The sequence below is a fragment of the Anomaloglossus baeobatrachus genome, chromosome 10 (genome assembly GCF_048569485.1).
Source record: "Anomaloglossus baeobatrachus isolate aAnoBae1 chromosome 10, aAnoBae1.hap1, whole genome shotgun sequence".
Lineage (NCBI taxonomy): Eukaryota > Metazoa > Chordata > Amphibia > Anura > Aromobatidae > Anomaloglossus > Anomaloglossus baeobatrachus.
This window is the reverse complement of record NC_134362.1, coordinates 112762800-112785771: the sequence shown is the minus strand read 5'-3', so window position 1 is coordinate 112785771 and position 22972 is coordinate 112762800.

The following is a 22972-nucleotide window of genomic DNA, read 5'->3' as shown; positions in this document are numbered from 1 at the left end:
TGCAATGCAGAGGTGCCACAAATAGCTTTGCACCAGTGGGACAATAATGAAGTCCAACTGCAGCTTTTAGTATGCCACTAAGTTTCCTCAGTGTTTGCTAGTATAATGGCTTAGTAAACAGGAGTTTGAGTGTGCAATGCAGAGGTGCCGCAAATAGCTTTCACCAGTGGGACAATAATGAAGTCCAACAGCCATTTTTAGGATGCCACTAAGTTTCCTCAGTGTTTGCTAGTATAATGGCTTAGTAACAATGAGTTTGAGTGTGCAATGCAGAGGGGCTGCAAATATCTTTGCACCAGTGGGACAATAATGAAATCCAACAGACACTTTTAGGATGCCACTAAGTTTCCTCAGTGTTTGCTAGTATAATAGCTTAGTAAAAATGAGTTTGAGTGTGCAATGCAGTGGTGCTGCAAATATCTTTGCACCAGTGGGACAATAATGAAGTCCAACAGCCACTTTTAGGATGCCACTAAGTTTCCTCAGTGTTTGCTAGTATAATAGCTTAGTAAAAATGAGTTTGAGTGTGCAATGCAGTGGTGCTGCAAATAGCTTGGCACCAGCGGGGCACAAATGGAGTCCAACAGCCACTTTTAGGATGCCACTAAGTTTCCTCAGTGTTTGCTAGTATAATGGCTTAGTAACAATGAGTTTGAGTGTGCAATGCAGTGGTGCTGCAAATATCTTTGCACCAGTGGGACAATAATGAAATCCAACAGACACTTTTAGGATGCCACTAAGTTTCCTCAGTGTTTGCTAGTATAATAGCTTAGTAATAATGAGTTTGAGTGTGCAATGCAGTGGTGATGTAAATAGCTTTTTACCAGTGGAACAATAATGAAGTCCAACAGCCACTTTTAGGATGCCACTAAGTTTCCTCAGTGTTTGCATTGCACACTCAAACTCATTTTTACTAAGCCATTATACTAGCAAAGGTGCTGCAAATATCTTTGCACCAGTGGTACAATAATGAACTCCAACAGCAACTTTTAGGATGCCACTACGTTTCCTCAGTGTTTGCTAGTATAATGGCTTAGTAACAATGAGTTTGAGTGTGCAATGCAAAGGGGCTGCAAATATCTTTGCACCAGTGGGACAATAATGAAATCCAACAGACACTTTTAGGATGCCACTAAGTTTCCTCAGTGTTTGCTAGTATAATAGCTTAGTAAAAATGAGTTTGAGTGTGCAATGCAGTGGTGATGTAAATAGCTTTTTACCAGTGGAACAATAATGAAGTCCAACAGCCACTTTTAGGATGCCACTAAGTTTCCTCAGTGTTTGCTAGTATAATAGCTTAGTAAAAATGAGTTTGAGTGTGCAATGCAGTGGTGCTGCAAATAGCTTTGCGCCAGTGGGACAATAATGAAGTCCAAAAGCAACTTTTAGGATGCCACTAACTTTCCTCAGTGTTTGCTAGTATAATAGCTTAGTAAAAATGAGTTTGAGTGTGCAATGCAGTGGTGCTGCAAATAGCTTTGCGCCAGTGGGACAATAATGAAGTCCAACTGCCACTTTTAGTATGCCACTAAGTTTCCTCAGTGTTTGCTAGTATAATGGCTTAGTAAACATGAGTTTGAGTGTGCAATGCAGAGGTGCCGCAAATAGCTTTGCACCAGTGGGACAATAATGAAGTCCAACAGCCATTTTTAGGATGCCACTAAGCTTCCTCAGTGTTTGCTAGTATAATGGCTTAGTAAAAATGAGTTTGAGTGTGCAATGCAAAGGTGCTGCAAATATCTTTGCACCAGTGGGACAATAATGAAGTCCAGCAGCCACTTTTAGGATGCCACTAAGTTTCCTCAGTGTTTGCTAGTATAATAGCTTAGTAAAAATGAGTTTGAGTGTGCAATGCAGTGGTGCTGCAAATATCTTGGCACCAGCGGGGCACAAATGGAGTCCAACAGCCACTTTTAGGATGCCACTAAGTTTCCTCAGTGTTTGCTAGTATAATGGCTTAGTAACAATGAGTTTGAGTGTGCAATGCAGAGGTGCTGCAAATATCTTTCCACCAGTGGGACAATAATGAAATCCAACAGCCACTTTTAGGATGCCACTAAGTTTCCTCAGTGTTTGCTAGTATAATAGCTAAGTAAAAATGAGTTTGAGTGTGCAATGCAGTGGTGATGTAAATAGCTTTTTACCAGTGGAACAATAATGAAGTCCAACAGCCATTTTTAGGATGCCACTAAGTTTCCTCAGTGTTTGCTAGTATAATGGCTTAGTAAAAATGAGTTTGAGTGTGCAATGCAAAGGTGCTGCAAATATCTTTGCACCAGTGGTACAATAATGAACTCCAACAGCAACTTTTAGGATGCCACTAAGTTTCCTCAGTGTTTGCTAGTATAATGGCTTAGTAACAATGAGTTTGAGTGTGCAATGCAGAGGGGCTGCAAATATCTTTGCACCAGTGGAACAATAATGAAGTCCAACAGCCACTTTTAGGATGCCACTAAGTTTCCTCAGTGTTTGCTAGTATAATAGCTTAGTAAAAATGAGTTTGAGTGTGCAATGCAGTGGTGCTGCAAATAGCTTTGCGCCAGTGGGACAAAAATGAAGTCCAACAGCAACTTTTAGGATGCCACTAACTTTCCTCAGTGTTTGCTAGTATAATGGCTTAGTAACAATGAGTTTGAGTGTGCAATGCAGAGGTGCCGCAAATAGCTTTGCACCAGTGGGACAATAATGAAGTCCAACAGCCACTTTTAGGATGCCAGTAAGTTTCCTCAGTGTTTGCTAGTATAATAGCTTAGTAAAAATGAGTTTGAGTGTGCAATGCAGTGGTGCTGCAAATAGCTTTGCGCCAGTGGGACAATAATGAAGTCCAACAGCCACTTTTAGGATGCCACTAAGTTTCCTCAGTGTTTGCTAGTATAATGGCTTAGTAAACATGAGTTTGAGTGTGCAATGCAGAGGTGCCGCAAATAGCTTTGCACCAGTGGGACAATAATGAAGTCCAACAGCCATTTTTAGGATGCCACTAAGTTTCCTCAGTGTTTGCTAGTATAATGGCTTAGTAAAAAAGAGTTTGAGTGTGCAATGCAAAGGTGCTGCAAATATCTTTGCACCAGTGGGACAATAATGAAGTCCAACAGCCACTTTTATGATGCCATTAATTTCCTCAGTGTTTGCTAGTATAATGGCTTAGTAAAAATGAGTTTGCGTGTGCAATGCAGTGGTGCTGCAAATAGCTTTGCGCCAGTGGGACAATAATGAAGTCCAACAGCCATTTTTAGGATGCCACTAAGTTTCCTCAGTGTTTGCTAGTATAATGGCTTACTAAAAATAAGTTTGAGTGTGCAATGCAAAGGTGCTGCAAATATCTTTGCACCTGTGGTACAATAATGAACTCCAACAGCAACTTTTAGGATGCCACTAAGTTTCCTCAGTGTTTGCTAGTATAATGGCTTAGTAACAATGAGTTTGAGTGTGCAATGAAGAGGTGCTGCAAATATCTTTCCACCAGTGGGACAATAATGAAATCCAACAGCCACTTTTAGGATGCCACTAAGTTTCCTCAGTATTTGCTAGTATAATAGCTAAGTAAAAATGAGTTTGAGTGTGCAATGCAGTGGTGATGTAAATAGCTTTTTACCAGTGGAACAATAATGAAGTCCAACAGCCATTTTTAGGATGCCACTAAGTTTCCTCAGTGTTTGCTAGTATAATGGCTTAGTAAAAATGAGTTTGAGTGTGCAATGCAAAGGTGCTGCAAATATCTTTGCACCAGTGGTACAATAATGAACTCCAACAGCAACTTTTAGGATGCCACTAAGTTTCCTCAGTGTTTGCTAGTATAATGGCTTAGTAACAATGAGTTTGAGTGTGCAATGCAGTGGTGCTGCAAATAGCTTTGCGCCAGTGGGACAATAATGAAGTCCAACAGCCATTTTTAGGATGCCACTAAGTTTCCTCAGTGTTTGCTAGTATAATGGCTTAGTAAAAATGAGTTTGAGTGTGCAATGCAAAGGTGCTGCAAATATCTTTGCAACAGTGGTACAATAATGAACTCCAACAGCAACTTTTAGGATGCCACTAAGTTTCCTCAGTGTTTGCTAGTATAATGGCTTAGTAACAATGAGTTTGAGTGTGCAATGCAGAGGGGCTGCAAATATCTTTGCACCAGTGGAACAATAATGAAGTCCAACAGCCACTTTTAGGATGCCACTAAGTTTCCTCAGTGTTTGCTAGTATAATAGCTTAGTAAAAATGAGTTTGAGTGTGCAATGCAGTGGTGCTGCAAATAGCTTTGCGCCAGTGGGACAATAATGAAGTCCAACAGCAACTTTTAGGATGCCACTAACTTTCCTCAGTGTTTGCTAGTATAATGGCTTAGTAAACATGAGTTTGAGTGTGCAATGCAGAGGTGCCGCAAATAGCTTTGCACCAGTGGGACAATAATGAAGTCCAACAGACACTTTTAGGATGCCACTAAGTTTCCTCAGTGTTTGCTAGTATAATAGCTTAGTAAAAATGAGTTTGAGTGTGCAATGCAGTGGTGCTGCAAATATCTTTGCACCAGTGGGACAATAATGAAGTCCAACAGCCACTTTTAGGATGCCAGTAAGTTTCCTCAGTGTTTGCTAGTATAATAGCTTAGTAAAAATGAGTTTGAGTGTGCAATGCAGTGGTGCTGCAAATAGCTTTGCGCCAGTGGGACAATAATGAAGTCCAACAGCCACTTTTAGTATGCCACTAAGTTTCCTCAGTGTTTGCTAGTATAATGGCTTAGTAAACATGAGTTTGAGTGTGCAATGCAGAGGTGCCGCAAATAGCTTTGCACCAGTGGGACAATAATGAAGTCCAACAGCCATTTTTAGGATGCCACTAAGTTTCCTCAGTGTTTGCTAGTATAATGGCTTAGTAAAAATGAGTTTGAGTGTGCAATGCAAAGGTGCTGCAAATATCTTTGCAACAGTGGTACAATAATGAACTCCAACAGCAACTTTTAGGATGCCACTAAGTTTCCTCAGTGTTTGCTAGTATAATGGCTTAGTAACAATGAGTTTGAGTGTGCAATGCAGAGGGGCTGCAAATATCTTTGCACCAGTGGAACAATAATGAAGTCCAACAGCCACTTTTAGGATGCCACTAAGTTTCCTCAGTGTTTGCTAGTATAATAGCTTAGTAAAAATGAGTTTGAGTGTGCAATGCAGTGGTGCTGCAAATAGCTTTGCGCCAGTGGGACAATAATGAAGTCCAACAGCAACTTTTAGGATGCCACTAACTTTCCTCAGTGTTTGCTAGTATAATGGCTTAGTAAACATGAGTTTGAGTGTGCAATGCAGAGGTGCCGCAAATAGCTTTGCACCAGTGGGACAATAATGAAGTCCAACAGACACTTTTAGGATGCCACTAAGTTTCCTCAGTGTTTGCTAGTATAATAGCTTAGTAAAAATGAGTTTGAGTGTGCAATGCAGTGGTGCTGCAAATATCTTTGCACCAGTGGGACAATAATGAAGTCCAACAGCCACTTTTAGGATGCCAGTAAGTTTCCTCAGTGTTTGCTAGTATAATAGCTTAGTAAAAATGAGTTTGAGTGTGCAATGCAGTGGTGCTGCAAATAGCTTTGCGCCAGTGGGACAATAATGAAGTCCAACAGCCACTTTTAGTATGCCACTAAGTTTCCTCAGTGTTTGCTAGTATAATGGCTTAGTAAACATGAGTTTGAGTGTGCAATGCAGAGGTGCCGCAAATAGCTTTGCACCAGTGGGACAATAATGAAGTCCAACAGCCATTTTTAGGATGCCACTAAGTTTCCTCAGTGTTTGCTAGTATAATGGCTTAGTAAAAAAGAGTTTGAGTGTGCAATGCAAAGGTGCTGCAAATATCTTTGCACCAGTGGGACAATAATGAAGTCCAACAGCCACTTTTATGATGCCATTAATTTCCTCAGTGTTTGCTAGTATAATGGCTTAGTAAAAATGAGTTTGAGTGTGCAATGCAGTGGTGCTGCAAATAGCTTTGCGCCAGTGGGACAATAATGAAGTCCAACAGCCATTTTTAGGATGCCACTAAGTTTCCTCAGTGTTTGCTAGTATAATGGCTTAGTAAAAATGAGTTTGAGTGTGCAATGCAAAGGTGCTGCAAATATCTTTGCACCAGTGGGACAATAATGAAGTCCAGCAGCCACTTTTAGGATGCCACTAAGTTTCCTCAGTGATTGTTAGTATAATAGCTTAGTAAAAATGAGTTTGAGTGTGCAATGCAGTGGTGCTGCAAATAGCTTGGCACCAGCGGGGCACAAATGGAGTACAACAACCACTTTTAGGATGCCACTAAGTTTCCTCAGTGTTTGCTAGTATAATGGCTTAGTAACAATGAGTTTGAGTGTGCAATGCAGTGGTGCTGCAAATATCTTTTCACAAAGTGGGACAATAATGAAGTCCAACAGCCACTTTTAGGATGCCACTAAGTTTCCTTAGTGTTTGCTAGTATAATGGCTTAGTAACAATGAGTTTGAGTGTGCAATGCAGAGGGGCTGCAAATATCTTTGCACCAGTGGGACAATAATGTAATCTAACAGACACTTTTAGGATGCCACTAAGTTTCCTCAGTGTTTGCTAGTATAATAGCTTAGTAAAAATGAGTTTGAGTGTGCAATGCAGAGGTGCTGGAAATTGCTTTTTACCAGTGGAACAATAATGAAGTCCAACTGCCACTTTTAGTATGCCACTAAGTTTCCTCAGTGTTTGCTAGTATAATGGCTTAGTAAACATGAGTTTGAGTGTGCAATGCAGAGGTGCCGCAAATAGCTTTGCACCAGTGGGACAATAATGAAGTCCAACAGCCATTTTTAGGATGCCACTAAGTTTCCTCAGTGTTTGCTAGTATAATGGCTTAGTAACAATGAGTTTGAGTGTGCAATGCAGAGGGGCTGCAAATATCTTTGCACCAGTGGGACAATAATGGAGTCCAACAGCCACTTTTAGGATGCCACTAAGTTTCCTCAGTGTTTGCTAGTATAATGGCTTAGTAACAATGAGTTTGAGTGTGCAATGCAGTGGTGCTGCAAATATCTTTTCACAAAGTGGGACAATAATGAAATCCAACAGACACTTTTAGGATGCCACTAAGTTTCCTCAGTGTTTGCTAGTATAATAGCTTAGTAAAAATGAGTTTGAGTGTGCAATGCAGTGGTGATGTAAATAGCTTTTTACCAGTGGAACAATAATGAAGTCCAACAGCCACTTTTAGGATGCCACTAAGTTTCCTCAGTGTTTGCATTGCACACTCAAACTCATTTTTACTAAGCCATTATACTAGCAAAGGTGCTGCAAATATCTTTGCACCAGTGGTACAATAATGAACTCCAACAGCAACTTTTAGGATGCCACTAAGTTTCCTCAGTGTTTGCTAGTATAATGGCTTAGTAACAATGAGTTTGAGTGTGCAATGCAGAGGGGCTGCAAATATCTTTGCACCAGTGGGACAATAATGAAATCCAACAAACACTTTTAGGATGCCACTAAGTTTCCTCAGTGTTTGCTAGTATAATAGCTTAGTAAAAATGAGTTTGAGTGTGCAATGCAGTGGTGATGTAAATAGCTTTTTACCAGTGGAACAATAATGAAGTCCAACAGCCACTTTTAGGATGCCACTAAGTTTCCTCAGTGTTTGCTAGTATAATAGCTTAGTAAAAATGAGTTTGAGTGTGCAATGCAGTGGTGCTGCAAATAGCTTTGCGCCAGTGGGACAATAATGAAGTCCAAAAGCAACTTTTAGGATGCCACTAACTTTCCTCAGTGTTTGCTAGTATAATGGCTTAGTAACAATGAGTTTGAGTGTGCAATGCAGAGGGGCTGCAAATATCTTTGCACCAGTGGGACAATAATGAAATCCAACAGACACTTTTAGGATGCCACTAAGTTTCCTCAGTGTTTGCTAGTATAATAGCTTAGTAAAAATGAGTTTGAGTGTGCAATGCAGTGGTGCTGCAAATATCTTTGCACCAGTGGGACAATAATGAAGTCCAACAGCCACTTTTAGGATGCCACTAAGTTTCCTCAGTGTTTGCTAGTATAATAGCTTAGTAAAAATGAGTTTGAGTGTGCAATGCAGTGGTGCTGCAAATAGCTTGGCACCAGCGGGGCACAAATGGAGTCCAACAGCCACTTTTAGGATGCCACTAAGTTTCCTCAGTGTTTGCTAGTATAATGGCTTAGTAACAATGAGTTTGAGTGTGCAATGCAGTGGTGCTGCAAATATCTTTGCACCAGTGGGACAGTAATGAAATCCAACAGACACTTTTAGGATGCCACTAAGTTTCCTCAGTGTTTGCTAGTATTATAGCTTAGTAAAAATGAGTTTGAGTGTGCAATGCAGTGGTGATGTAAATAGCTTTTTAGCAGTGGAACAATAATGAAGTCCAACAGCCACTTTTAGGATGCCACTAAGTTTCCTCAGTGTTTGCATTGCACACTCAAACTCATTTTTACTAAGCCATTATACTAGCAAAGGTGCTGCAAATATCTTTGCACCAGTGGTACAATAATGAACTCCAACAGCAACTTTTAGGATGTCACTAAGTTTCCTCAGTGTTTGCTAGTATAATGGCTTAGTAACAATGAGTTTGAGTGTGCAATGCAGAGGGGCTGCAAATATCTTTGCACCAGTGGGACAATAATGAAATCCAACAGACACTTTTAGGATGCCACTAAGTTTCCTCAGTGTTTGCTAGTATAATATCTTAGTAAAAATGAGTTTGAGTGTGCAATGCAGTGGTGATGTAAATAGCTTTTTACCAGTGGAACAATAATGAAGTCCAACAGCCACTTTTAGGATGCCACTAAGTTTCCTCAGTGTTTGCTAGTATAATAGCTTAGTAAAAATGAGTTTGAGTGTGCAATGCAGTGGTGCTGCAAATAGCTTTGCGCCAGTGGGACAATAATGAAGTCCAAAAGCAACTTTTAGGATGCCACTAACTTTCCTCAGTGTTTGCTAGTATAATAGCTTAGTAAAAATGAGTTTGAGTGTGCAATGCAGTGGTGCTGCAAATAGCTTTGCGCCAGTGGGACAATAATGAAGTCCAACTGCCACTTTTAGGATGCCACTAAGTTTCCTCAGTGTTTGCTAGTATAATGGCTTAGTAAACATGAGTTTGAGTGTGCAATGCAGAGGTGCCTGTTAAAAAATATACTCTTAAATATATTTTTCTTCAAATACGTAAAGCCGCATGAAAGAAAGAACTTCCAAAGATGTAAAAAATAAATGTATTTTATCTATTTAAAAATGGTTGCCAAGATTCAGTTACAGAAAGGAAAAATAATATACTTTGATAGCTTACGCAAAAATAAGAGTTCATTTAGTCCATACTGATCAATGGGAAGTCTTTACCCATCTTTCTTTGGGTCCTGAGTGGCAAGGCAGGGGGTGTCTTCTCTTAGCGTGTCTTCATCTTTGCAGCCTCGAGTCTTCTCACAGCAGGCAATGTGGGGAGCGAACAGTAGCCCCCTCCATCGTGCATTATATACCAGCTGCTCAGTCCATATAGGGCATTCTAGTGTAACACAGTTGAATATAGTTCCATATTACGTAACCTTCTGGAAACTTCGGAAAGCTTCGGGAAGGATTCAAATATATCCCTCCATGCTCAGCACTCAAGTATATTCAATATGGGCATATTTATCCCTTATAAACTTTATTAATAACCTATGCCCTCCAACATAAACAGAACTATGAACGTATATGTCTTACTATGAAATATTTGATAACTTGATGTATTAATTTCAATGTTTTTACAAACCCCCCTTGAAGCGGGTGGAGTAACCCCGAAATTAATTAATACATCATTAAAATAACAAATCTTCTTTCCTCATTTGGCAATAACGGATTAATATCAATAATAATGATGAAGAATAATTAATTTGCATTATTCATGTAAGTTCAATAATATAATAATGTGGAATCATGTTATGACAGGCTGTGACTGATCATATAAAAATGTATAAAACTATACTTCGCTAGACCTAAAAAGAAATGCAAAAACCAAATCCGGTCACCATATGATGTCCTCTAAGTTGATGTCTTCTTATCTCCGATGTAATCCGGCATAAACACAGTCTCTTAGAAATAAATCCTTTGATAAAAATGAATGGTTACCAATTCATACAGTCCCGTATTGCGTTTATCATTGTCAGATCAAAGTCCATAAACTTTATTTTTTATTGCAAAGTCCATAGCCAATGTTGATAAACCACAGTTCATGAGTGTAGAAGAAGAATAGCAAAAGTCTTTGATGTCTGTGCAGTGTGATTTACACTAGTCACCTTTCATGCTGCCTGTTGTCAAATAACCCAGGAACAGATGTTAAGACGTTCTTGGTCAGCACGACAGGGGTTAACTTTAACACGTCATTGCTCTTCTTAGTAACTTTAGGGAGGTCTTAATGCACAGACCATGTGTCATTGTCCATCCTGAAATCATAGGACTATTGTGTTTCTGAGATGCAAGCACGGTAAGTGTATTTTGTATGTTACACAGTCTTATTTGAGACGTTACCTTTTGGACCTTTTTGCAGAATCCCTTTTAACTTTAGGAAAAATATAAAGTCTTTTTATCTTCTCTAATCTTGATTGAAGACTGATTCATTCTCTAATCTAAATACCAAATATGGCAATAACTATCACTAATAAATGTCACAGCGTATCATAACTCTAATACTATAATACCATGTCATTATTATTATTATCGTAAAAGTATTAATATAATTGATACTCAGAACGATAAAATACTGCATAATGGTATAGACAATAGTATTTTCTTGTAATGACCTTTTTTGTCATTGGTGCATTACCCTTCCAAACCCATAGGTGGCAATGTGTTGAATGTAACCAAAATATAATATAAAGTATGAAATAATATAATGTGGACCTATAACATGTATCATATTATAAATATAAAAGGCAACAATGTGGCTTTTAGTTAGATCATTTGTAAATTATAAACCAAAGCAAATAACCTTTTAGAAAAGACTGGATGATTCCATCAAAACACAATAATACCCATTATAAATTATTATTGATTAAAAATATAATATATATTATTTGTAAATATAGGAAGGTAAACCTAGATGTACCTCGATCTTCCATCTTTATTACTCTAATTTAATTTATTTGATTTGTCTATTATTTATTAAATAACCTACTATAAAGAAATGTGTAACTATAAGTAATATTTCATCCATATTAATATAAAAATAATGTATTACTAGGAAATAAACAATTGTATATATTGATGAAAAAAGTATCTTTTCTTCCAAAAAATGGAACTTTTCCCTTTTAATATGATTCATATTCAATAAAGTAATATCTTATATTAGATATTACTGAACTAAATATTGAAGTGTTTTCTCAATTGAGATATTTAAAATCTGAAGAAAAAATAAAAATTGTAGAATTAAGATTTTAATTAAAAATGTGAATATTAAATAATAATTAATATAAAAAATAGGAATAAAAAGAAAAATGAAAATCGGAATAAAAATAAAACTTGAAATAAAAATAAGGCCTTCTATGTATATAACACCTATGTCTTTAATAATACATAACCTTAATGTTACCAGATAACCTTATAAAATTACCAAACCTATCAGTAACCAATAAAAATAATTAAGTCATGTAACCTTGCAAATAATACACTTCTCTTAGTATATAAATGCATTCTGATATACTTTATATAAATGCATTATGATATACTTCAAATATACTTTTTTATTCCCAATTCTTCCTTTGTACTTGAAATATTAATTATTAAAGTATCCTGTAAACACATATATTTATCAAATATAAATGTGTGTGATTGAGACCAAACCTCTCCCTTTCAATATCATGAAATATGATATTATAAAAATTAATATGTTTAGATTAAATTAAATTAAAATTTGTGTTGCATATCTTCAATACCATATTATAAATATCACTTCCATATTTGAAAAGAAAAATGATTTTCAATCTATGTACCAATAAAAGAAGTGACTAACACAAAAGATATAAGAAAATCAAAACGTTATAACCTTATTCTAGAATGTAACTCTTCAGAATAAACCCTTAATAAAAAATCCTAATATCTCTATACTAAAGAAATGTCTAAGAATAAGATATATATATATATCCGGTATAAATTCCTTCATTTATACTTATGTACTATAACTTTTTATCTAATATTATACATACATATTATAACCTCGAAGTTAAAATAAAAATTCCCCTTTTTTTTTTTTTCTCACTCTGGATCCAAGTACTCTGACTTTAGCAGCTGCTCAACAATCAATCATTCAAAGACACATCTGTGCACACAAGACTGTCATGTTTTTTCCAACATACACTTCTACATAGAAACTGACAAACACATATCCCTTTTATTCCAATTATTCTATGCGCATTTCAAAAATTATGTTACTAATTTGAAGTACTTCTTGAAAAATACAAATTCCAATGTATTACATATTGTACATTTGACCATGGAACCGACAGACATTTATTTTTAGCTTTAGTACCAAGTCATGCTCTGGTTACGTGCAAGGAACACCATTCCAAGACAGCAAGCAGTTTTACTACACTTCCAAAGCTCAGATTACATTTCTAATAACTCTAAAGGAGATATATATATTCATAAAAAAAAACGTTCAAGTATACTTCTCTGACCATTGGTACCTGAGAAAATAATAATTATCAATCATGCTTTCGCGAATTAACCTTACACAAGAAAATATATGTTACCTGATTGAGGACAAGAACATATGTAAAAATAAAAAGTTAATACTTCATCAATCTGTTTTACTGATAAATTCTGAGGGAAATAAAAGAATAAAATTATTATAATATTTATGATAAAAATGAAACACTTAAAATCCGTTACTTTCTCTTATTATTTTATTTTAAATATTATTATTCATATACAGAGATCAAATTATTATTTATAACATTAAACTATCATTTGACTAAATGAAAATATGACCTTGATATACTATCACTACTTTTAATATATATATATATATATGTATATATATATATATATGTATTGATTCACTGTATATGAATAAGCACATTTGTCAAACAATAAAATTAATTTACCCAGAAATCCACTTTATTTAACTGAAGACCATACCTAATTTTTTCTTCAAAGATTCGATTTATTAGATTCCCTTTGAACTTATAGGAATCTCGGAACTTATGTAATTCAAGGCTTTCTCTTATATGAGAGAGAATGTCCCTCTCTGAAAGACCCCCCAGCTGTTGCTGGCTATCAAATCCTATCCCAGGGAGAGGATCTCCACAAGACACCTGTTTCTGGTTTTCAAAGCTTTTACTCATCATTTGTCTGGGATCCTCAATCCCAGTGATCGATCCCGTCACTGGTGACAAGGGTTTTTCCTGTGGAAAAAGACTTTTAGATGACAGAAATTGGGGTGGATTGTATGGTTTGTAACACGTATGCATCTTCCTCCGAACTGCATACACCCTGTCACAGAAATATCTGGATCTGGGAGACACTGTTGGTTTTTCACGGAAACTCTCCCTTTTCCGTGTTGGTTTTTCAGAATTAATTAATTTCTGTCTTGATTGACTTTGGCGACTTCTAACAAAATTGATAAATGTCGTACATTTGAATAGGGACTTTTTATTTAATGCCACTGCACAGGCTGCATTATCAAGGAAATTAAATTTCTTGATGAATAAACGTATCATTCCATCCAATCTGACATTTGCAATGACCGCCCTATACAAACGTTCAAAAACGGACATAAATGAGAACGTACTCTCATTCTGTTCAATTTGTAATTCCTTCAACATCTCATAGTTTGGATCAGATTCATTCCTTGCACAGAAGATGAGATATTTCAGCCTTATGATATCGTTATCATTTGATCAATCAAATGTCTCATTGTCAGAAGACTTTTTTAATGCCAATTGTCTAAAGAAATGCTGAGGTAACCACATACGGAATAACTGATTCGTCTCACTATTGGTTAAATTAAATTTCTCGATGGAACTTTCAAATATCTCTGAATTTCTGCAAACATGTATTTTAGGATTATATGCGGGAATTAATTTGCATATGTCCAATAAATTTTTTCTAAGTGTAATCCCTAACTTAGCCTGTTCTATTTTTAGAAACTGATTGTCGCCATTTTCTCTCTCCACGTGTCCTTCTCTGACGGCTTTCTGCCTGTGTCCCATTCTGGCTCCTCCCCCTTCTGGCTTCACTACGTCATTTCCTGCTTCTTTCTCCGTATCTTGAAAGGCACCTTGATTAGGTAACACGTGTCTGTCGCCATTATCAAAATTCCGATTTACAAAATTACAGTCTAAATCATCTGACTGATCATTTACAACATTACAGTCAGAATTCACAATATCACTGACTGACATTCCAAGTTCTAAGCAGTCTTTGGATTTCTCTGTCACTGACTCTCCTGACAATTCAGGTTGTCTATTTCCACCATTTTTACACTTTTCTACGATTAACCTGTGAAAATCATAGACTAAATGACAGACATTTCTGATTTTCTGTTTCTCTCTATTAAAAGACCTTACACATTCTATACGTGAATTCTCAAGTTCACACTCCTCATAAAAGCGTAACCAAATCTCTTCTACATTAGAAATCTCTGGATAAGTGAACTGAAGTTTACTTTGCTTAACATATGAAGAGATAAAATCCATTTTCTTACCTGAAATGATCAGATGATCTGATGGATGATCCTGTAAGACTTGATTCACCTTGTTCAGCACGTCCAATACTTCTTATGGACTGACTTTATCTTTCTTGCTCAAAAATACGTCAAAAGTTAACTTCTGTAACTTTGTAAAGACTTTAAAGTTCATTAAAAAAAACATTCATGCAATCTTGACTTATACGTATTTCCTAGGTTCTGCGTGATTTTTTATAAATTGTCGATTCCTGATCCTTTGCAGGAGATACTGGACTTCGACCCCCCTTATGCAAAGTGAAGGAACAACAAAAACGTAAAAAATTACGAATGGGTGGCTCACCAAATGTTAAAAAATATACTCTTAAATATATTTTTCTTCAAATACGTAAAGCCGCATGAAAGAAAGAACTTCCAAAGATGTAAAAAATAAATGTATTTTATCTATTTAAAAATGGTTGCCAAGATTCAGTTACAGAAAGGAAAAATAATATACTTTGATAGCTTACGCAAAAATAAGAGTTCATTTAGTCCATACTGATCAATGGGAAGTCTTTACCCATCTTTCTTTGGGTCCTGAGTGGCAAGGCAGGGGGTGTCTTCTCTTAGCGTGTCTTCATCTTTGCAGCCTCGAGTCTTCTCACAGCAGGCAATGTGGGGAGCGAACAGTAGCCCCCTCCATCGTGCATTATATACCAGCTGCTCAGTCCATATAGGGCATTCTAGTGTAACACAGTTGAATATAGTTCCATATTACGTAACCTTCTGGAAACTTCGGAAAGCTTCGGGAAGGATTCAAATATATCCCTCCATGCTCAGCACTCAAGTATATTCAATATGGGCATATTTATCCCTTATAAACTTTATTAATAACCTATGCCCTCCAACATAAACAGAACTATGAACGTATATGTCTTACTATGAAATATTTGATAACTTGATGTATTCATTTCAATGTTTTTACAGTGCCGCAAATAGCTTTGCACCAGTGGGACAATAATGAAGTCCAACAGCCAATTTTAGGATGCCACTAAGTTTCCTCAGTGTTTGCTAGTATAATGGCTTAGTAACAATGAGTTTGAGTGTGCAATGCAGAGGTGCTGCAAATATCTTTCCACCAGTGGGACAATAATGAAATCCAACAGCCACTTTTAGGATGCCACTAAGTTTCCTCAGTGTTTGCTAGTATAATAGCTAAGTAAAAATGAGTTTGAGTGTGCAATGCAGTGGTGATGTAAATAGCTTTTTACCAGTGGAACAATAATGAAGTCCAACAGCCATTTTTAGGATGCCACTAAGTTTCCTCAGTGTTTGCTAGTATAATGGCTTAGTAAAAATGAGTTTGAGTGTGCAATGCAAAGGTGCTGCAAATATCTTTGCACCAGTGGTACAATAATGAACTCCAACAGCAACTTTTAGGATGCCACTAAGTTTCCTCAGTGTTTGCTAGTATAATGGCTTAGTAACAATGAGATGAGTGTGCAATGCAGTGGTGCTGCAAATAGCTTTGCGCCAGTGGGACAATAATGAAGTCCAACAGCCATTTTTAGGATGCCACTAAGTTTCCTCAATGTTTGCTAGTATAATGGCTTAGTAAAAATGAGTTTGAGTGTGCAATGCAAAGGTGCTGCAAATATCTTTGCACCAGTGGTACAATAATGAACTCCAACAGCAACTTTTAGGATGCCACTAAGTTTCCTCAGTGTTTGCTAGTATAATGGCTTAGTAACAATGAGTTTGAGTGTGCAATGCAGAGGGGCTGCAAATATCTTTGCACCAGTGGAACAATAATGAAGTCCAACAGCCACTTTTAGGATGCCACTAAGTTTCCTCAGTGTTTGCTAGTATAATAGCTTAGTAAAAATGAGTTTGAGTGTGCAATGCAGTGGTGCTGCAAATAGCTTTGCGCCAGTGGGACAATAATGAAGTCCAACAGCAACTTTTAGGATGCCACTAACTTTCCTCAGTGTTTGCTAGTATAATGGCTTAGTAAACATGAGTTTGAGTGTGCAATGCAGAGGTGCCGCAAATAGCTTTGCACCAGTGGGACAATAATGAAGTCCAACAGACACTTTTAGGATGCCACTAAGTTTCCTCAGTGTTTGCTAGTATAATAGCTTAGTAAAAATGAGTTTGAGTGTGCAATGCAGTGGTGCTGCAAATATCTTTGCACCAGTGGGACAATAATGAAGTCCAACAGCCACTTTTAGGATGCCACTAAGTTTCCTCAGTGTTTTCTAGTATAATAGCTTAGTAAAAATGAGTTTGAGTGTGCAATGCAGTGGTGCTGCAAATAGCTTGGCACCAGCGGGGCACAAATGGAGTCCAACAGCCACTTTTAGGATGCCACTAAGTTTCCTCAGTGTTTGCTAGTATAATGGCTTAGTAACAATGAGTTTGAGTGTGCAATGCAGTGGTGCTGCAAATATCTTTGCACCAGTGGGACAATAATGAAATCCAACAGACACTTTTAGGATGCCACTAAGTTTCCTCAGTGTTTGCTATTATAATAGCTTAGTAAAAATGAGTTTGAGTGTGCAATGCAGTGGTGATGTAAATAGCTTTTTACCAGTGGAACAATAATGAAGTCCAACAGCCACTTTTAGGATGCCACTAAGTTTCCTCAGTGTTTGCATTGCACACTCAAACTCATTTTTACTAAGCCATTATACTAGCAAAGGTGCTGCAAATATCTTTGCACCAGTGGTACAATAATGAACTCCAACAGCAACTTTTAGGATGCCACTAAGTTTCCTCAGTGTTTGCTAGTATAATGGCTTAGTAACAATGAGTTTGAGTGTGCAATGCAGTGGTGATGTAAATAGCTTTTTACCAGTGGAACAATAATGAAGTCCAACAGCCACTTTTAGGATGCCACTAAGTTTCCTCAGTGTTTGCTAGTATAATAGCTTAGTAAAAATGAGTTTGAGTGTGCAATGCAGTGGTGCTGCAAATAGCTTTGCGCCAGTGGGACAATAATGAAGTCCAAAAGCAACTTTTAGGATGCCACTAACTTTCCTCAGTGTTTGCTAGTATAATAGCTTAGTAAAAATGAGTTTGAGTGTGCAATGCAGTGGTGCTGCAAATAGCTTTGCGCCAGTGGGACAATAATGAAGTCCAACTGCCACTTTTAGGATGCCACTAAGTTTCCTCAGTGTTTGCTAGTATAATGGCTTAGTAAACATGAGTTTGAGTGTGCAATGCAGAGGTGCCGCAAATAGCTTTGCACCAGTGGGACAATAATGAAGTCCAACAGCCATTTTTAGGATGCCACTAAGTTTCCTCAGTGTTTGCTAGTATAATGGCTTAGTAAAAATGAGTTTGAGTGTGCAATGCAAAGGTGCTGCAAATATCTTTGCACCAGTGGGACAATAATGAAGTCCAGCAGCCACTTTTAGGATGCCACTAAGTTTCATCAGTGTTTGCTAGTATAATAGCTTAGTAAAAATGAGTTTGAGTGTGCAATGCAGTGGTGCTGCAAATAGCTTGGCACCAGCGGGGCACAAATGGAGTCCAACAGCCACTTTTAGGATGCCACTAAGTTTCCTCAGTGTTTGCTAGTATAATGGCTTAGTAACAATGAGTTTGAGTGTGCAATGCAGAGGTGCTGCAAATATCTTTCCACCAGTGGGACAATAATGAAATCCAACAGCCACTTTTAGGATGCCACTAAGTTTCCTCAGTGTTTGCTAGTATAATAGCTAAGTAAAAATGAGTTTGAGTGTGCAATGCAGTGGTGATGTAAATAGCTTTTTACCAGTGGAACAATAATGAAGTCCAACAGCCATTTTTAGGATGCCACTAAGTTTCCTCACTGTTTGCTAGTATAATGGCTTAGTAAAAATGAGTTTGAGTGTGCAATGCAAAGGTGCTGCAAATATCTTTGCACCAGTGGTACAATAATGAACTCCAACAGCAACTTTTAGGATGCCACTAAGTTTCCTCAGTGTTTGCTTGTATAATGGCTTAGTAACAATGAGTTTGAGTGTGCAATGCAGTGGTGCTGCAAATAGCTTTGCGCCAGTGGGACAATAATGAAGTCCAACAGCCATTTTTAGGATGCCACTAAGTTTCCTCAGTGTTTGCTAGTATAATGGCTTAGTAAAAATGAGTTTGAGTGTGCAATGCAAAGGTGCTGCAAATATCTTTGCACCAGTGGTACAATAATGAACTCCAACAGCAACTTTTAGGATGCCACTAAGTTTCCTCAGTGTTTGCTAGTATAATGGCTTAGTAACAATGAGTTTGAGTGTGCAATGCAGAGGGGCTGCAAATATCTTTGCACCAGTGGAACAATAATGAAGTCCAACAGCCACTTTTAGGATGCCACTAAGTTTCCTCAGTGTTTGCTAGTATAATAGCTTAGTAAAAATGAGTTTGAGTGTGCAATGCAGTGGTGCTGCAAATAGCTTTGCGCCAGTGGGACAATAATGAAGTCCAACAGCAACTTTTAGGATGCCACTAACTTTCCTCAGTGTTTGCTAGTATAATGGCTTAGTAAACATGAGTTTGAGTGTGCAATGCAGAGGTGCCGCAAATAGCTTTGCACCAGTGGGACAATAATGAAGTCCAACAGACACTTTTAGGATGCCAGTAAGTTTCCTCAGTGTTTGCTAGTATAATAGCTTAGTAAAAATGAATTTGAGTGTGCAATGCAGTGGTGCTGCAAATAGCTTTGCGCCAGTGGGACAATAATGAAGTCCAACAGCCATTTTTAGCATGCCACTAAGTTTCCACAGTGTTTGCTAGTATAATGGCTTACTAAAAATGAGTTTGAGTGTGCAATGCAAAGGTGCTGCAAATATCTTTGCACCTGTGGTACAATAATGAACTCCAACAGCAACTTTTAGGATGCCACTAAGTTTCCTCTGTGTTTGCTAGTATAATGGCTTAGTAACAATGAGTTTGAGTGTGCAATGCAGTGGTGATGTAAATAGCTTTTTACCAGTGGAACAATAATGAAGTCCAACAGCCACTTTTAGGATGCCACTAAGTTTCCTCAGTGTTTGCTAGTATAATAGCTTAGTAAAAATGAGTTTGAGTGTGCAATGCAGTGGTGCTGCAAATAGCTTTGCGCCAGTGGGACAATAATGAAGTCCAACAGCCACTTTTAGGATGCCACTAAGTTTCCTCAGTGTTTGCTAGTATAATGGCTTAGTAAACATGAGTTTGAGTGTGCAATGCAAAGGTGCTGCAAATATCTTTGCACCAGTGGGACAATAATGAAGTCCAGCAGCCACTTTTAGGATGCCACTAAGTTTCCTCAGTGTTTGCTAGTATAATAGCTTAGTAAAAATGAGTTTGAGTGTGCAATGCAGTGGTGCTGCAAATAGCTTGGCACCAGCGGGGCACAAATGGAGTACAACAGCCACTTTTAGGATGCCACTAAGTTTCCTCAGTGTTTGCTAGTATAATGGCTTAGTAACAATGAGTTTGAGTGTGCAATGCAGTGGTGATGTAAATAGCTTTTTACCAGTGGAACAATAATGAAGTCCAACAGCCACTTTTAGGATGCCACTAAGTTTCCTCAGTGTTTGCTAGTATAATAGCTTAGTAAAAATGAGTTTCAGTGTGCAATGTAGTGGTGCTGCAAATAGCTTTGCGCCAGTGGGACAATAATGAAGTCCAACAGCCATTTTTAGGATGCCACTAAGTTTCCTCAGTGTTTGCTAGTTTAATGGCTTAGTAAAAATGAGTTTGAGTGTGCAATGCAGTGGTGCGGCAAATATCTTTGCACCAGTGGGACAGTAATGAAGTCCAACAGCCACTTTTAGGATGCCACTAAGTTTCCTCAGTGTTTGCTAGTATAATAGCTTAGTAAAAATGAGTTTGAGTGTGCAATGCAGTGGTGCTGCAAATAGCTTGGCACCAGCGGGGCACAAATGGAGTACAACAGCCACTTTTAGGATGCCACTAAGTTTCCTCAGTGTTTGCTAGTATAATGGCTTAGTAACAATGAGTTTGAGTGTGCAATGCAGTGGTGATGTAAATAGCTTTTTACCAGTGGAACAATAATGAAGTCCAACAGCCACTTTTAGGATGCCACTAAGTTTCCTCAGTGTTTGCTAGTATAATAGCTTAGTAAAAATGAGTTTCAGTGTGCAATGTAGTGGTGCTGCAAATATCTTTGCACCAGTGGGACAATAATGAAATCCAACAGCAACTTTTAGGATGCCACTAAGCTTCCTCAGTGTTTGCTAGTATAATGGCTTAGTAACAATGAGTTTGAGTGTGCAATGCAGTGGTGCGGCAAATATCTTTGCACCAGTGGGACAGTAATGAAGTCCAACAGCCACTTTTAGGATGCCACTAAGTTTCCTCAGTGTTTGCTAGTATAATAGCTTAGTAAAAATGAGTTTGAGTGTGCAATGCAGTGGTGCTGCAAATAGCTTTGCGCCAGTGGGACAATAATGAAGTCCAAAAGCAACTTTTAGGATGCCACTAACTTTCCTCAGTGTTTGCTAGTATAATAGCTTAGTAAAAATGAGTTTGAGTGTGCAATGCAGTGGTGCTGCAAATAGCTTTGCGCCAGTGGGACAATAATGAAGTCCAACTGCCACTTTTAGGATGCCACTAAGTTTCCTCAGTGTTTGCTAGTATAATGGCTTAGTAAACATAAGTTTGAGTGTGCAATGCAGAGGTGCCGCAAATAGCTTTGCACCAGTGGGATAATAATGAAGTCCAACAGCCATTTTTAGGATGCCACTAAGTTTCCTCAGTGTTTGCTAGTATAATGGCTTAGTAAAAATGAGTTTGAGTGTGCAATGCAAAGGTGCTGCAAATATCTTTGCACCAGTGGGACAATAATGAAGTCCAGCAGCCACTTTTAGGATGCCACTAAGTTTCATCAGTGTTTGCTAGTATAATAGCTTAGTAAAAATGAGTTTGAGTGTGCAATGCAGTGGTGCTGCAAATAGCTTAGCACCAGCGGGGCACAAATGGAGTCCAACAGCCACTTTTAGGATGCCACTAAGTTTCCTCAGTGTTTGCTAGTATAATGGCTTAGTAACAATGAGTTTGAGTGTGCAATGCAGAGGTGCTGCAAATATCTTTCCACCAGTGGGACAATAATGAAATCCAACAGCCACTTTTAGGATGCCACTAAGTTTCCTCAGTGTTTGCTAGTATAATAGCTAAGTAAAAATGAGTTTGAGTGTGCAATGCAGTGGTGATGTAAATAGCTTTTTACCAGTGGAACAATAATGAAGTCCAACAGCCATTTTTAGGATGCCACTAAGTTTCCTCAGTGTTTGCTAGTATAATGGCTTAGTAAAAATGAGTCTGAGTGTGCAATGCAAAGGTGCTGCAAATATCTTTGCACCAGTGGTACAATAATGAACTCCAACAGCAACTTTTAGGATGCCACTAAGTTTCCTCAGTGTTTGCTAGTATAATGGCTTAGTAACAATGAGTTTGAGTGTGCAATGCAGTGGTGCTGCAAATATCTTTGCGCCAGTGGGACAATAATGAAGTCCAACAGCCATTTTTAGGATGCCACTAAGTTTCCTCAGTGTTTGCTAGTATAATGGCTTAGTAACAATGAGTTTGAGTGTGCAATGCAGTGGTGCTGCAAATATCTTTGCACCAGTGGGACAATAATGAAATCCAACAGACACTTTTAGGATGCCACTAAGTTTCCTCAGTGTTTGCTATTATAATAGCTTAGTAAAAATGAGTTTGAGTGTGCAATGCAGTGGTGATGTAAATAGCTTTTTACCAGTGGAACAATAATGAAGTCCAACAGCCACTTTTAGGATGCCACTAAGTTTCCTCAGTGTTTGCATTGCACACTCAAACTCATTTTTACTAAGCCATTATACTAGCAAAGGTGCTGCAAATATCTTTGCACCAGTGGTACAATAATGAACTCCAACAGCAACTTTTAGGATGCCACTAAGTTTCCTCAGTGTTTGCTAGTATAATGGCTTAGTAACAATGAGTTTGAGTGTGCAATGCAGAGGGGCTGCAAATATCTTTGCACCAGTGGGACAATAATGAAATCCAACAGACACTTTTAGGATGCCACTAAGTTTCCTCAGTGTTTGCTAGTATAATAGCTTAGTAAAAATGAGTTTGAGTGTGCAATGCAGTGGTGATGTAAATAGCTTTTTACCAGTGGAACAATAATGAAGTCCAACAGCCACTTTTAGGATGCCACTAAGTTTCCTCAGTGTTTGCTAGTATAATAGCTTAGTAAAAATGAGTTTGAGTGTGCAATGCAGTGGTGCTGCAAATAGCTTTGCGCCAGTGGGACAATAATGAAGTCCAAAAGCAACTTTTAGGATGCCACTAACTTTCCTCAGTGTTTGCTAGTATAAT